Genomic DNA, 13,406 nt, shown 5'->3' with positions numbered 1-13,406 from the left:
AATGTATTCAATTACTTTCGAAGACTAGTTTTTTGCCATGTATGCCTACACATGTCCACATACACATCAAGTTACCCTGCTTTACCTCTACCCCCCGCCACTCCGTTCCTTCTTTCCTCAACTTTTGATCAGGTCTGTTGTTGAGATGCCGAAACAGATCTTATAAGCGCATAGGTGGTGTAGTATACGTATAGGATGCAACACAAGAAGCACGCAACTGTATATTCTATATTTGTAATAACGAAAACAAAGTTTTCACAGTAAAACCAAGCACACATTTGGTGATATGCTCCAGCTGACCTGCATTTCGGCCAGGCAAACGAACCTGCACACCTACGTCGTGCATAATGCTATGTCTAGATGCTTTTACAGCGGTTACCTGTGGAGCATCTGTCTCCATTTCTGAAGTTCTGGCAGGAGTTGGATAGGCCTGAGATAATTAAATAAGTCTGTGATACTGTTATTCATCTGCATTTCTGGCATACGCAATTTTGAGGTGCAGAGTATACGACTTGTCAAATGCAAGTGGATGAATGATGATGCCTCATAAAAACCTTCCCTCTGCATCTTGTTTGGAAAGTATACTGGCTTCGTCATCACTTGTGTCAACGTTAGCCTCGTAACCACAGGAGCCAAAGTGTAAAAATGCAGTATACTTTGCATTATGATACTGCCGCAAATCTTTGCTCTGTTTTTTCATTGTTTTATGGAGGCAAAACACTAAAGCGCCCGTGTACGGTGCGATGTCAGTGCACGTTAAAGATCCCCAGGTGGTCGAAATTATTCCGGAGCCCTCCACTACGGCGCCTCTTTCTTCCTTTCTTCTTTCACTTCCTCCTTTACCCCTTCCCTTACGGCGCGGTTCAGGTGTCCAACGATATATGAGACAGATACTGCGCCATTTCCTTCCCGCAAAAGACAATTATTATTTGTTCATTGTTGAAAGCTGCCGGTGTGCCACTTTATCGCCTTGTTTGCGATGCAAGACGAGACCGGATTTATCTCGAGTGATCGCGTCCAGGCAGAGCTGATTCTACCTTGTTCAAGAATGTTCTAGTAACTTTGCACGCTTTAACTCGAAAGTTCGCTATCAGCTTTAAATTGAGCACGGCGGACAGCGGCGGGCATTCTGTTCGACGACCGCCGAGCACGCTTGTTTCTACGCCGCCGCCGAGTGATTCAGTGCATTGTGGGCGCAAGTCAACCCAAATAAAGAGTCTTGTTTAGACGCCCTTTTCCTTGTCGTTCTCCTCCGTGGATTGCAGCCACCACTTCGTGACATCTGGTGGAGGTGCTGGGTTTCATTCCACGTTCCGCACACCCCATTCTAGTCGTGACACCAGCCTTCTGCGCATCGCACCGTAGGACGAGCCAGCATTTAACCAAGCCAGCAGACGTCTCCAGGGAGAGAAGCCTGAGTTCGGGACCCTGACGTGCCGCACCCGACAACGAAATGACGCTGCTACGAGCACCACAACCTCACCATGAGATGTCGACACCGATTATACTGCAACAGCCGCGGATGCTACCAACTTTCAGTGGATCAGTAGGCGAAGACCCCGAAGAATGGTTGGACCAATTTGAGCACGTGGCGTCATTCAACAACTGGGATGATGCGGCAAAAATTAGAGACGTATATTTCTCACTAGAGGGCTCAGCACGTACGGCGAACAAAAACCACGAGTCGTTCCTAACGACCTCAGAGCTGGTCAAGAAGGAACATTTTAAGGTATTCATCAGTGCCGTGAGGAAAGAAAGAGCCAAACGGCTCCTCGAGTCTCTTAGGCAAATGTCTAAGAAAAAAAAAGAAAGAAAGAAAGAAGGAAGGAAGGAAGGAAAGAAAGAAAGAAAGGAAGAAAGAAAGAAAGAAAGGAAGAAAGAAAGAAATCCAGCTTCCGAATGAGCCCGTTCGCGGTTACGTTGAAGAGGCGATGGGCCTCTTCCACCGCGCCGACCTCGAGATGACCCAGGAAAAGAAAGTTCAGTTTTTAATGCGCAGCGTAAAAAAACAACTATTTGGCAGCCTCGTCCGCCAGCAGCCGAAAACAGTCGATGAATTCATGCAAGAAGTCTGCACGGTCGAGAAGACCTCCACAACCCTCGACGTCCGGGCTCGGCAGTATAACCGCCCTTCTGTCTGTGGAATCCGTCCGGACACGACGACAACCACCAGCGATAACTTGCGGGAATATATCCGCGAAGTCGTCCGCGAGGAGCTACGCCGATTACTGCCGTCCCCCCTCTCCTCCCCCCCCCCCCCCCCCCCACAGCCGCAATCAGCGACTCTCATGGATGTGGTACGGGAAGAAGTGCAACAGGCACCTGGTACCCCGACGGCCACAGAACCCAAGGCCATGGCCTACGCCGCTGCAGTACGCATTCCTCCGCCCCAATGACAACCCCTACGTCCTCTCCGACATGACCAACTTGTTTCCGAACGCCGCCTCTCTGCCCCACCCGCCCAGCCTATGGGCGACGCTCAAGCCCCCGGAAATGCGACGCCTGGAGGACTTCTGACAGCCGGCCGTTGTGCTTCCATTGCGGCGAGGCCGGCCAAATTCTTCGCCACTGCCCGTACCGACGTATCGGTCTTCGAGGATTTGCCGTTGACGCCCCACGACCACGCTTCGGTCAACGTCCGCAGGAAATCGACTAGTACCTGCGTCGAGAGCAGAGCGCGCCGAAGCGCCTTTCGCGCTCACGATCGCCATCAACATCGCGCTTTGCGTCGCCACGCCGCAGCTATGCAGCCACGGTACGAGGAATGTCTCTCAGCTCCAGTAGGGGAAACTGAAGGTAGTAACCTCTGGAGGCGAGGTTGCCCACGAGTGAAACGGCAAAGATATTCCAACGACCATGTCGCACGAAGACACCGCCCGTGAAACACCGACGCCGCATACAATGACAACCACCACGACGCTAACAGCCTTCAAAACGACGCTGCTACCGAGAAAAGCTTCAACGACACGTTCTACGCACGATTCCCATACCCGGAAAACCCGTGACCCAACGCCCAGGACGATGTGCAGCGCAAGAGTCAGGACGTCCGACTTAGAAGTAGCTATCGACGACCCGAAAGTTACCGCTTTAGTTCACACAGGAGCCGATTACTCTGTGATGATTGTGACATTCGCTGCGCAGCTGGATAAAATCATGACCGCTTGGGACGGCCCAAAAATTCGCACCGCAGAGGGCCACCTCATTACGCCATCAGGACGATGCACAGCGCGAGTGACTGTCAAAGGACATACCTATCCTGCGACCTTCCTTGTGCTACGGCAATGTGCCCGAGACGTTACCTTGGGCATAGATTTCCTTAATGAGCATCAGCCGATCATTTACCAACAATCCAAGCTGATCAAGCTTTCGACGGACGAAGTGATTCCTTCGATGAGAACTCAGGAAAATCACGTGGCCCTGAGAGCCCTGGATAAAGAAGTGAGCGTCCTACCCCGTTCAAGCGTTATCGTGACCATAGGCGCCACCAAAGCCATTAACGCTGAAGCCCTAATCGACGGGAACATGCAGTTGATTCTAGAACGAGGATCATCAACGCAAGAGGCATCGCACATTTCCGCAATGGCCAGGCCGAAGTACTGCTCACTAACTTCAGCGAAGAATACCGGCACGTTAAGAGAGGAACGACGATTGCTTTCTTCGACAAAATGTCCGATGTACGAGACTCCTTCGTCCCCTCTGACCCATCCACAGAAGATTCGCCTGACCAAGAGAACTCGCCCACTTTCGACATCAACCCAGCCCTGCCCCTGAACTGACAAGACCAGATCCGCAATCTGCTTCGAAGCTACAGCGAGCGTTTTTCGTCACCGTCTAAAGTCCGACAAACGCCAATTGCCAAGCATCGCATCACATCCGACCAGCATGCCCGACCTCTCCGTCAAAGCCCCTACCGTGTGACGCCGCGAGAACGGCAAGCCCTCTGAGACAAAGTGAAAGAATCGCTTCGCGACGACATCATCCAGCCTTCAAACAGCACATGGGCGGCACCGGTTGTTCTCGTGAGAAAGACGGCACACTTCGATTCTGCACTGATTACCGCCGCTTGAACAACATATCAGAGGACGTCCACCCCCTCCCCTGCAACGACGACACACTGGACTGGCTAAGCAACGCCAAGTATTTCGCATCGACGGACCTCAAGAAAACGGCTACTGGCATATTGAGGTCGATGAAGGAGATTCAATTGTCCAGATGGCCTCTTCGAGTCGAAGGTGAAGCCCTTTGGTCTATGTTCCGCACCGGCGCCGTTTCAGCGAGTCATGGATACGGTGCTGGCAGGCCTGAAATGAAAAATTTGTCTAGCATATTTAGTTGGCGTCGTTGTCTTCACCAGAACCTTTGATGAGCGCCTAAGAGGGCTTCTAACAGTATCAGACGCAATCAAGTTGTCCGGTCTAACCCTGAAAGAAGAGAATGCCACTTCGCCTATGAAGAGCTTCTATTTCAAGGCCACATCATTAGCAAGGAGGGAGTACGCCCGACCCGCTGAAAACAGCTGCTATTAAACAGTTTCAACCGCCGGCCGATTTCGGCAGGTTCCTCGGTTCCGCCAGCAGGTTCCTTGTACTGTGCGCATATTACCGACGATTTGTGAATAACTTTTCGGCCGAGCCCCTGACCCAACTGAGGAAGGCAGACGTTCCGTTTAAATGTGAAGCGCCGCAAGCAGAAGCCTTCAAAGAACTTCAGCGTCGGTTACAGTCCCCATCGATCCTCGCGCATTTTGATAAAAACGCCGATACCGAAGTTCATACCGACGCAAGCAGCGTGGGCCTTGGTGCCTTTCTCGTTCAAAAAAGCGCTGGGCTGGAGAAAGTCATCGCATACGCTAGCCGTTCCTTTTCCAAGGCCGAGGCTAACTATTCGACAACTGAAAAGTCGTGCATTGGCATCATCTGGGCTACTTCGAAATTCCGCCCCTACCTGTACGGACGACCGTTCAAGGTGTTCTGCGATCACCATGGATGCGCTGTGCAGGCTTGCCAATTTGGAGGATCCCTCTGGCCGCCTCGCTCGATGGAGTCTGCGCCTCCAGGATTTTGACGTCACCGTCGCTTACAAGTCCCGCCGCAAGGACTCTGACGCCGATTGCCTCTCACGAGCTCCTGTAGATGCACCGCCGCCGGACAACGATCAGGACGCCATTTTGGGATCCATCAGCCCCAGCTCTTTTGCACAGCAGCAACGCTCAGACCCCGACCTAAAACGCCTCATTGAGTACATGGAAGGCAAGGTTTCTTCACACCACACCTCATTCAAGCGAGGACTGTCTTCCTTTTGTGTACAGAATGATGTCCTCATGAAAAAGAACTTCGCAGTGAACTAAACAGCCTACCTCTTTGTTGTACCTGCTTGCCTCCGCGATGTTCTACAGGCTTCACACGACGAGCCGACCGCTGGACATCTCGGGTTTACTCGCACCCTCCACCGCATTCAAGACAAGTATTATTGGCCCTGACAGTCTGCGATGTCGCACATTATGTGAAAGCCTGCCGAGTTTGTCAGCGACGAAAGACCCCTCCCTCCCAATGAGCAGGATTTCTAAACCCCATTGAACTCCCCTCAAGGCCCTTTCAGCAGATGGGCATGGACTTGCTTGGCCCTTTCCCAAAGTTAACGTCTGGAAATAAGTGGATCATCATAACGACCGACTACCTGACCCGCTACGCCAAGGCAAAAGCCCTACCGAATGTAACAGCAGCAGAAGTCACCAAATTTTTCGTGGAGTGCATTCTTATGCGACACGCGCCCCCAATGTGTTCATTAGTGACAGAGGAACAGGATTCACAGCGAGACTAACGCAAGCAATCCTGCGTTACAGCCAAACCAACCTCAGGTGGACAACTGCATATCATCCGCAGACCAACGGACTGACCGAGCGCCTGAACAAAACCATCGCCGATATTTTTCGTAAAACGAGCTTTTGGGCTAGTTGGTTACTTTGCTTTCACATAACTGCAGCGTAAAAAATTACGAGCACAAAAATGTGTATGTGTTTCTCCCCTTTTTTGTGCTCGTAATTTTTTACGCTGCAGTTATGTGGAAGCATCGCCGATATCACCGCCATGTATGTCGATGCCAAACACAAGGCCTGGGATGTCATCCTCCCTTACGTCGTCTTCGCCTACAACACCGCAGTGCAGGAGACCACCCAGATGACGCCTTTTAGGCTCGTCCATGGCAGGGAGGCCACGACCACGCTAGACACCATGCTGCCCAACGTTACCGAAGAAGATAACGTTCACGTCGCCGCCTACCTTCAACGCGCAGAAGCCGGAAGACTTGCCCGATTACGGATCAAAGACCAGCAGCGGACCGATGCCAGACGCTGCAACCTACGCAGACGCAACGCGGAATACAAGCCAGGAGACCAAGTCTGGGTTTGGACGGCCATTCGCCGCCGTGGATTGAGTGAAAAGCTTTGGCGCCGCTATTTCGGCCCGTACAAGGTTCTTCGTCGGCTGGTGAGCTGGATTATTAAGTCGTCCTTGATGCAATGAGTGCATCCCAGCGACGCCGCGCGCGACCAGAAGTTGTCCATGTCGTCCGTCTAAAGCCATATTATGCACTCACTCTAAAGGACGCTGTGCTGCCGCACTGTTTATTTTTGTACGATTCTTTTTTTGTTGCTATAGCTGCCTTGTTTGTTTTGAATACATCGTGTCGATGCTTCTTTGAGAGGGGAGTAATGCCGCGAATCTTTGCAGTGCTTGTTCATTTTACAAAGCTGCCGGTGCGCCGCTTTATCTCTTTGTTTGCGATGCAAGACGCGACCAGATTTATCTCGATTGATGGCATCCATGCAGAGCTGACTCTACGTTGTTCCAAAATGTTCTAGTACCTTTTCACGCTTTATCTCGAACGTTCGCTATCAGCTTTAAATTGAACACGGCCGACAGCGGCGGGAATTCTGTTCGATGACCGCCGAGCACGCTTGTTGCTACGCCGCCGCCGAGTGATTCAGTCCATTGTGGGTGCGTCACCCCAAATAAAGACATTTGTTTATACGCCATTTTCTTTGTCGTTCTGCTCCCCGGATTGCAGTCACCACTTCGTGGCAATACTCTGGCACCCTGTTTAACAAGCACAAACAGGCGATGACGCGTGAAACAGCTTACTTCATGTCCTCCGGAAGATTTGCCATCTTCAACATCTGTTGTCGCCTTAACGTTCGCCTGGAAGCCAGAGGAGCCCAGATGTAAAAACGCAGAAAAATGCGCGTTGTATACAAAGTTAGTGCACAGCTTCACAAGAACACATGGATGGCAATGTTTGGTACAGCTTACCTCCTGTCCTTCAAAAGATGCTCCAGCTCTTTCATCTGTTGTGTCAACATTAGCCTGAAAGCCCAATTAGCCCAGTTTTAAAAACGCAATAAACTGTGTTTGTCATTGCAAATTTTATGAATGACAGGAAGATTTCTACAGAAAATATATTGTGTAGTGTGGCTTTTTGGGCACGCTACAGAATATTAGAGACCAAAAAAAATTATTCTCTAGGTCACTCAACGAGGATAAAAAAAATGTGACGCTATTTATAGATGCAGACAAATATATAAGCTTTGAACTAAGCTTACCGACACCATCTGATTTGGCCTATAACACTGTTGGCTCGGCAGTCTTGGCCAGAAACTTATTAAACTTGCTACCTGCACTCATCATTGTGGGCCTTGGGGACCACGTAGAGGAGTCTTATTTCAGGCACATTTATATCAAAGTGCGCTTTGCGAAAAATGCAATGAATGAAACAAATACAGAAGAACCCACATATAACGTCATTGGTTACAGCGAACGCGCGTTTATTATGCACGAGGTTGGGAATACCCGTCATTTAAAATATGTATTAGAGCAATGCTACTGCATCTCAGATCAACGAAGGACCAGGACAGTACAACTCGGTTTGAACAAAGAAGGAGACGCCGCATATTCGGCCTCGCAGTGCAAAACGCGCGCTTCCTGCCGGCGTACATAGATACCGAAAAGCGTTTTCTAGCTTCCGTGACACGCCCGCCCTCTTCTAAAACCACATGTCGACCACAAAAAAGCGATAAAATGTCTACATTGAAACCGCCGGCCAAGCGCGCATCCACGTACGGGCTGCAGTGTAAGTCGCTGCTTATGCACGTGTGCTGGTTGGTCGAAGTGGAAACACAAGCAGTGCAATTGATACGTCCTTCGCGCGCGTGAGCTGCACGAGCATCCTCACTGCCAGTTGTGCCTAGAATATCGGAGAGCGGAGGCCGACCTACCACTGGTTGCCATGAACACGCATATCGTAATTAGTAAATTGCGTCCCTAAAGCAGGCCGTTGGCACAAGTAATTCGACGAGTAGCACTTGATCACACTGAAGAGCTTGAGAAAACTTTAATAAGAGAAGCAGGCAATCTTAACTGTGTTTTCGAAAAATCATCGCCACCTTTTCCCGACTTTGCATTTCTCGCTTTGATAGGGGAATCCCTAGTACTACGAACTTCGGATATATAGAACGCGCGCCCGGTGACCGACAGTTATATAACATTATAAGTGGGCTCAATTGATCATAGCAGCTAGAGGAAACCTAGTCGATAAGTCAAAACTAGTCGGAGTGCTGGTGTTCCGACGCTCGTTATTTTACTCTCGGGCACACAAGAGGAATACTCACAGAACTGCTGTCATCACGCTGCAGCGAGGGCTGTTGTCCACTTGTTGCCGGAAGTACTGATGGAACCGCGCCTTAGGATAGTTTGCGGTGCTTCCATGGAATCCCGAAAGACACACTCTAGGATAGATCCATCACGTAGTCTTCGGGGCGAAAATGCGGCGAACACACGTTCGCATACAGCGCCACTCTGCCTCTCACCTTTCGTAGCAGCATAGCACGGAACCAACTGGACCTCCGTGGCTCATCTCTTGGCTCTTTATGGTACCTCCCCCCCCCCCCCCCCCCCGGGCACTGCTACGGCGCTGCTGCGATTCGGCACGGCTGTTAGGACAACCTACAACGTCGCATTGCCCGATATTTTGCTGTGCAGCAGCCTCCATCTGCGTTGCTGTTACGGTGTCGAAGTGTTGATAAAAAACCGACGACGCAGTACGCCCACGTACGCTGGCTGTGAGCGCGGCGCACACAAGGCACGAAGTAGCGCGCACTGCTCCGGCACAGGGTATACTGCTGTACATGCCAACAAATTGTTACCGAGGAATAGCTTGGTCCGGGGAGCACGGTTAGGTTAGGCGCCGGCGGGTCGTTTGCCCCTTCCGGCGTGAGCATCCGTTGATAATTAAATATATTAACCCCAGTCGCGAGGGGCGAGGACACGGTCGGCGCATACAGCCCATAGGAGGCTGTCCGAGACTTTGGGGCCAATGTAGTGTGATTCCTTGAAAGACGCCGTTGCACGGTGTGGCAGGCGGCGTCGAGGAGGTTTCCCCGCGGTTGCAAAGGGCCAGACTTTTTTGCGACACACAAAAAAACTGGCATTTGCTCAAAGGCGCGCGCAATTAAAGTTGGCGGCTTGAAAGTAAAGCCGACGCAGGATGCTTCAACGGGTACACGAAAGCGCCCTGCGCGTTCCCGGAGGCGCGGGGTCCACTGGATCGGGCTCTGGCGCCCACTTGAGCATGTGCTATCAACAAGACATGAAACGCGAAGAAGACATCTGAACAACAGCTCTTAGCCAGAGCAAGCTCAATACTCTAGCTGCTATTCTTTTACCTTCTAAGGCGAAAAGACTATTTTTCAGAAGAGTTAATTGAACCTCGCTTGTGTTGCCATTCAAGGAGCTAATACGTTGGTGTTTTTGTGTTGGCACCTCAGTTTTCTTGCTCACGTTTCATTCGTTGCTGACAGTACCTTCATATGCGTACGGTGAATGGAATAAATTGTCCGAGAGCACGAATAGAACAGCTCCGCCCAACTAAGCTATTGAACGGAACCGCAAACAAACGTGTTGGAGGAGCGCACAGAGTCTCGGTATCATCAGATTCAAACCTTTTTCTTAGCTGCCATGTGTCTTGCCTTCCCTCCTTAATAAACGCCGTGCGAGCGTAAAAATACACAAGTGCACGATCGCCGACCATCGTGCGGTCATGGTTGTTCATCGGCCGTGGCGATCATCTGACCAGCATTAATAGGCTCCTTCAAAGGTTATCTAGCTTTTGGAGAGGCGCTTGGAGTTCCTCTGCTGTTCCGCGCTTGTAAATCGAGGCGCGTAAAAACGAAACCACGCGGGCACGCATACCGACACACCGAATCTCACTTTTACTCGACATACCGAAACTCACCCGGTCGCCTGTGGCGCCACCAAGTATCGCGTTTTTTTTTGTGCTTCAAGCATTCAGATTATCTTTTGTTTTTCTTCTTTGTGTGATAAAAGTGCGCTATAACTTTTAAAATAAAAATTACTTCAATACTCAGCCGCGCAACCTTCACTGTAGATATGAATGAGCCCTTTTAGTAGTATAAATGGCTACCGTCCGCTTTTAAACTCCTTATCGAAAATACCGTGACCGGCTGTAAGTGGCGCAAATGAGGAAATCCCCTTTTTTACTGCTGCCATGAAATCAAGATGTAAAATAAAGCATTGACATGATTTTACTCCTTTACAAAACAGGAGTACGTCGGCTTCAATACTCCTTCGGGCCTTTTAAACACTATGGATGGATGGATGGATGGATGGATGGATGGATGGATGGATGGATGGATGGATGGATGGATGGATGGATGGATGGATGGATGGATGGATGGATGGATGGATGGACGGACGGACGGACGGACGGACGGACGGACGGACGGACGGACGGACGGACGGGTGGATGGATGGATGGATGGATGGATGGATGGATGGATGGATGGATGGATGGATGGATGGATGGATGGATGGATGGACGGACGGACGGACGGACGGACGGACGGACGGGTGGATGGATGGATGGATGGATGGATGGATGGATGGATGGATGGATGGATGGATGGATGGATGGATGGATGGATGGATGGATGGATGGATGGATGGATGGATGGATGGATGGATGGATGGATGGATGGATGGATGGATGGATGGATGGATGGATGGATACGGCTGAACCCTTTAAATCGGGCGGTGGCTCAAGCCACCTAGCCGTGACCTATGAAATTTTACTCTTCTCTTGGTTTTAGCCACCAATCAGATAACCTTCGCTTGGTTACTTCTACCCGCTTAAAATCTACTTTCTCTTCACTGTCCTTAAACCCCAATGCCTTGGGTAAATGATCCCCGCTGCTTTCCACTGTAGGGTGAAGCCCTTCACAGAAAAGTATCAAGTGTTCAGCCGTTTCCTCCTCCTCTCCGCACGCAACGCACAAAGTGTCTATCTCCTGGTACCTGGCTCTATATGTCTTATTCCGCAAAACTCCGGTCCTGGCCTCAAACAACAAAGAGCTTCCTCTACAATTATCATGGATATTTTCTTTAGAAATTTCCTGCTTAAAGATCCTATATGTTCCCAGTGCAGATTTCGTCAACATCCCTGTTTTCCACAGAGCTCTCTCTGTTTAACCTTTTCCTTAATCGATGATTGCTGATTTGCCCCCTTACTGCTGTCCATATATGTGTTTGTCAATTTTTTAGTTCGCGTTCTCCATTTCGTGTCAACATTCCTTATGCACAGGTATGTGAACACTTTGATAGCCCACTGCTTTTCCCCCATTTTTCTCAATCGCTTCTCAAATGCTATCTTACTGCTAGCTTCTCTGCTCTTGAACGACGCCCATCCCATATCGCCCTGTACCCCCTGATTTGGTGTATTGCCATGTGCTCCCAAAGCTAGCCTCCCTATGCCACGTTGTTTAAGTTCTAACCTTGCTCGAACATCTGGTCTCATGCACAGGACCGCATTACCGAAAGTCACGCTAGGAACCATCACCCCTTTCCAGATCCCTCTTACCACTTCATACCTTTTGTAATTCCGCAGTGCCCTATTTTTCATGACAGCTGCATTCCTACTGGTTTTATTCATTACATATTGTTCATGCTCTGTCAGATACTCAGCGCCGTTATTTATCCGCACCCCAAGATACTTGTACTCATCCACTATTTCTAACGTGAACACCTGTATTCTATGCTCGCCGACCTCATCATTAAATATCATGACTGCAGATTTTTCCTTACTAAACTTGAAACCTAATCTATCTCTCTCTGTACCACAAATGTCTATCAACTACTGTAAATCTTCCTTGCTGTAAGCCATTAGCACTATATCATCGGCGTATATTAGTCCCGTAATGACTGTTTGATCAATTCTCCTTGCTTGAAAAAAGACACTCCTTAGCGTCTGCCCGCCCCCTAGTGGCAGCTTCCTGTTCGCTGCACTTGCAGGTGACGACGCCGGCTCGCTCGTCTCTGCTTGCTTTCTTCTGGCCTCTGCTATTGCTGCTTCGTGCACGTTTGTCATGCTACTAGACACTGGATCGCCACCGCCCGACGCAGCAATATGCTGCACAGACTCTGCGTCTTAAGCCTCGAACATGTTCGCGGAATGCTTGGTGTTGCATCACCTGCGACGGCCGTCCACGAGAGGCAGCCTAGCTCAGTCCAGCCAACATGGCGGCGTGTGACGCGTCGACCTCCCTCCCTCCCCGCAGCCGCGAGCTTACCGCTCGCTCCCTTGCGCGCGCTTGCGTGATTTCGAAACTCGACATCATCAACCTTGGCAGCAACATGCTGCATTGAACGTCTCAATCCAGCGGGCAATACGTGCCGAAGCAACGACTGGTAATTCCTTCTACGCAGCATACAAATGTCGGCGGCTGCCGTTTCGCCGCGTCGACATGGCGGTGTGTGTGTGTAGGGTCAGTTTTCTCAATGCCAACGGCCCCTGGTTCGTTCGCTGTTACAGGGATACAAAATACCGGATTATCATCGTCGCGCATAGGGGTAAGCACTTTTGAACTCCCCTTTGATGCCACAGACGCGCATGCATTTAACGCCGCTCCCTCTTCAATGTGCGAAGGCTTGCTGTGAAAGCAGGGTGCACAGAGACGAAAGCCTTCATCATCGCTCCAAGGAGCCAACTCACACAGCTCTCACTAAGTAACTATCTGATAACTTTGTTCAATAGTGGCCGCGTTTGGGCGAGTTAGTTTTCCATGCTGAACGTAAAACCCCAAGAAGACAAGGACACAGAATAAGACAGACAACACGAGCGCTTACTTCCAACTGATTTTATTTCATGCAAGAAGCGGAATTTTATACTCCCGATATTGCCTGCGCATGCTTACAAGGCATTACCACAGAGTGGTGAAAGACAATTATCGAGCGGCACACTTGAACGATGTAAGACATGCCATCTCTTTTTTGACAACAGAATTGACGGAGCACTTACGCAGTCATCTCCAGCTCGCGCTCTCTCCAAAACCTCAACAACTT

The 13,406-nt window shown here is 50.2% G+C and overlaps 1 pseudogene; it reads right to left on the bottom strand.

The window, feature by feature from the left end:
• Positions 1 to 12,129, bottom strand: part of LOC144132338 (uncharacterized) — a 50,286-nt pseudogene extending 38,157 nt beyond the window's left edge.
• Positions 12,130 to 13,406: the final 1,277 nt, after the last annotated feature.

The sequence above is a fragment of the Amblyomma americanum genome, chromosome 5, assembly GCF_052857255.1.
Source record: "Amblyomma americanum isolate KBUSLIRL-KWMA chromosome 5, ASM5285725v1, whole genome shotgun sequence".
Taxonomy (NCBI): domain Eukaryota; kingdom Metazoa; phylum Arthropoda; class Arachnida; order Ixodida; family Ixodidae; genus Amblyomma; species Amblyomma americanum.
Note: the sequence above shows the minus strand (reverse complement) of the source record. Positions and strands in the feature narration are given on the sequence as shown.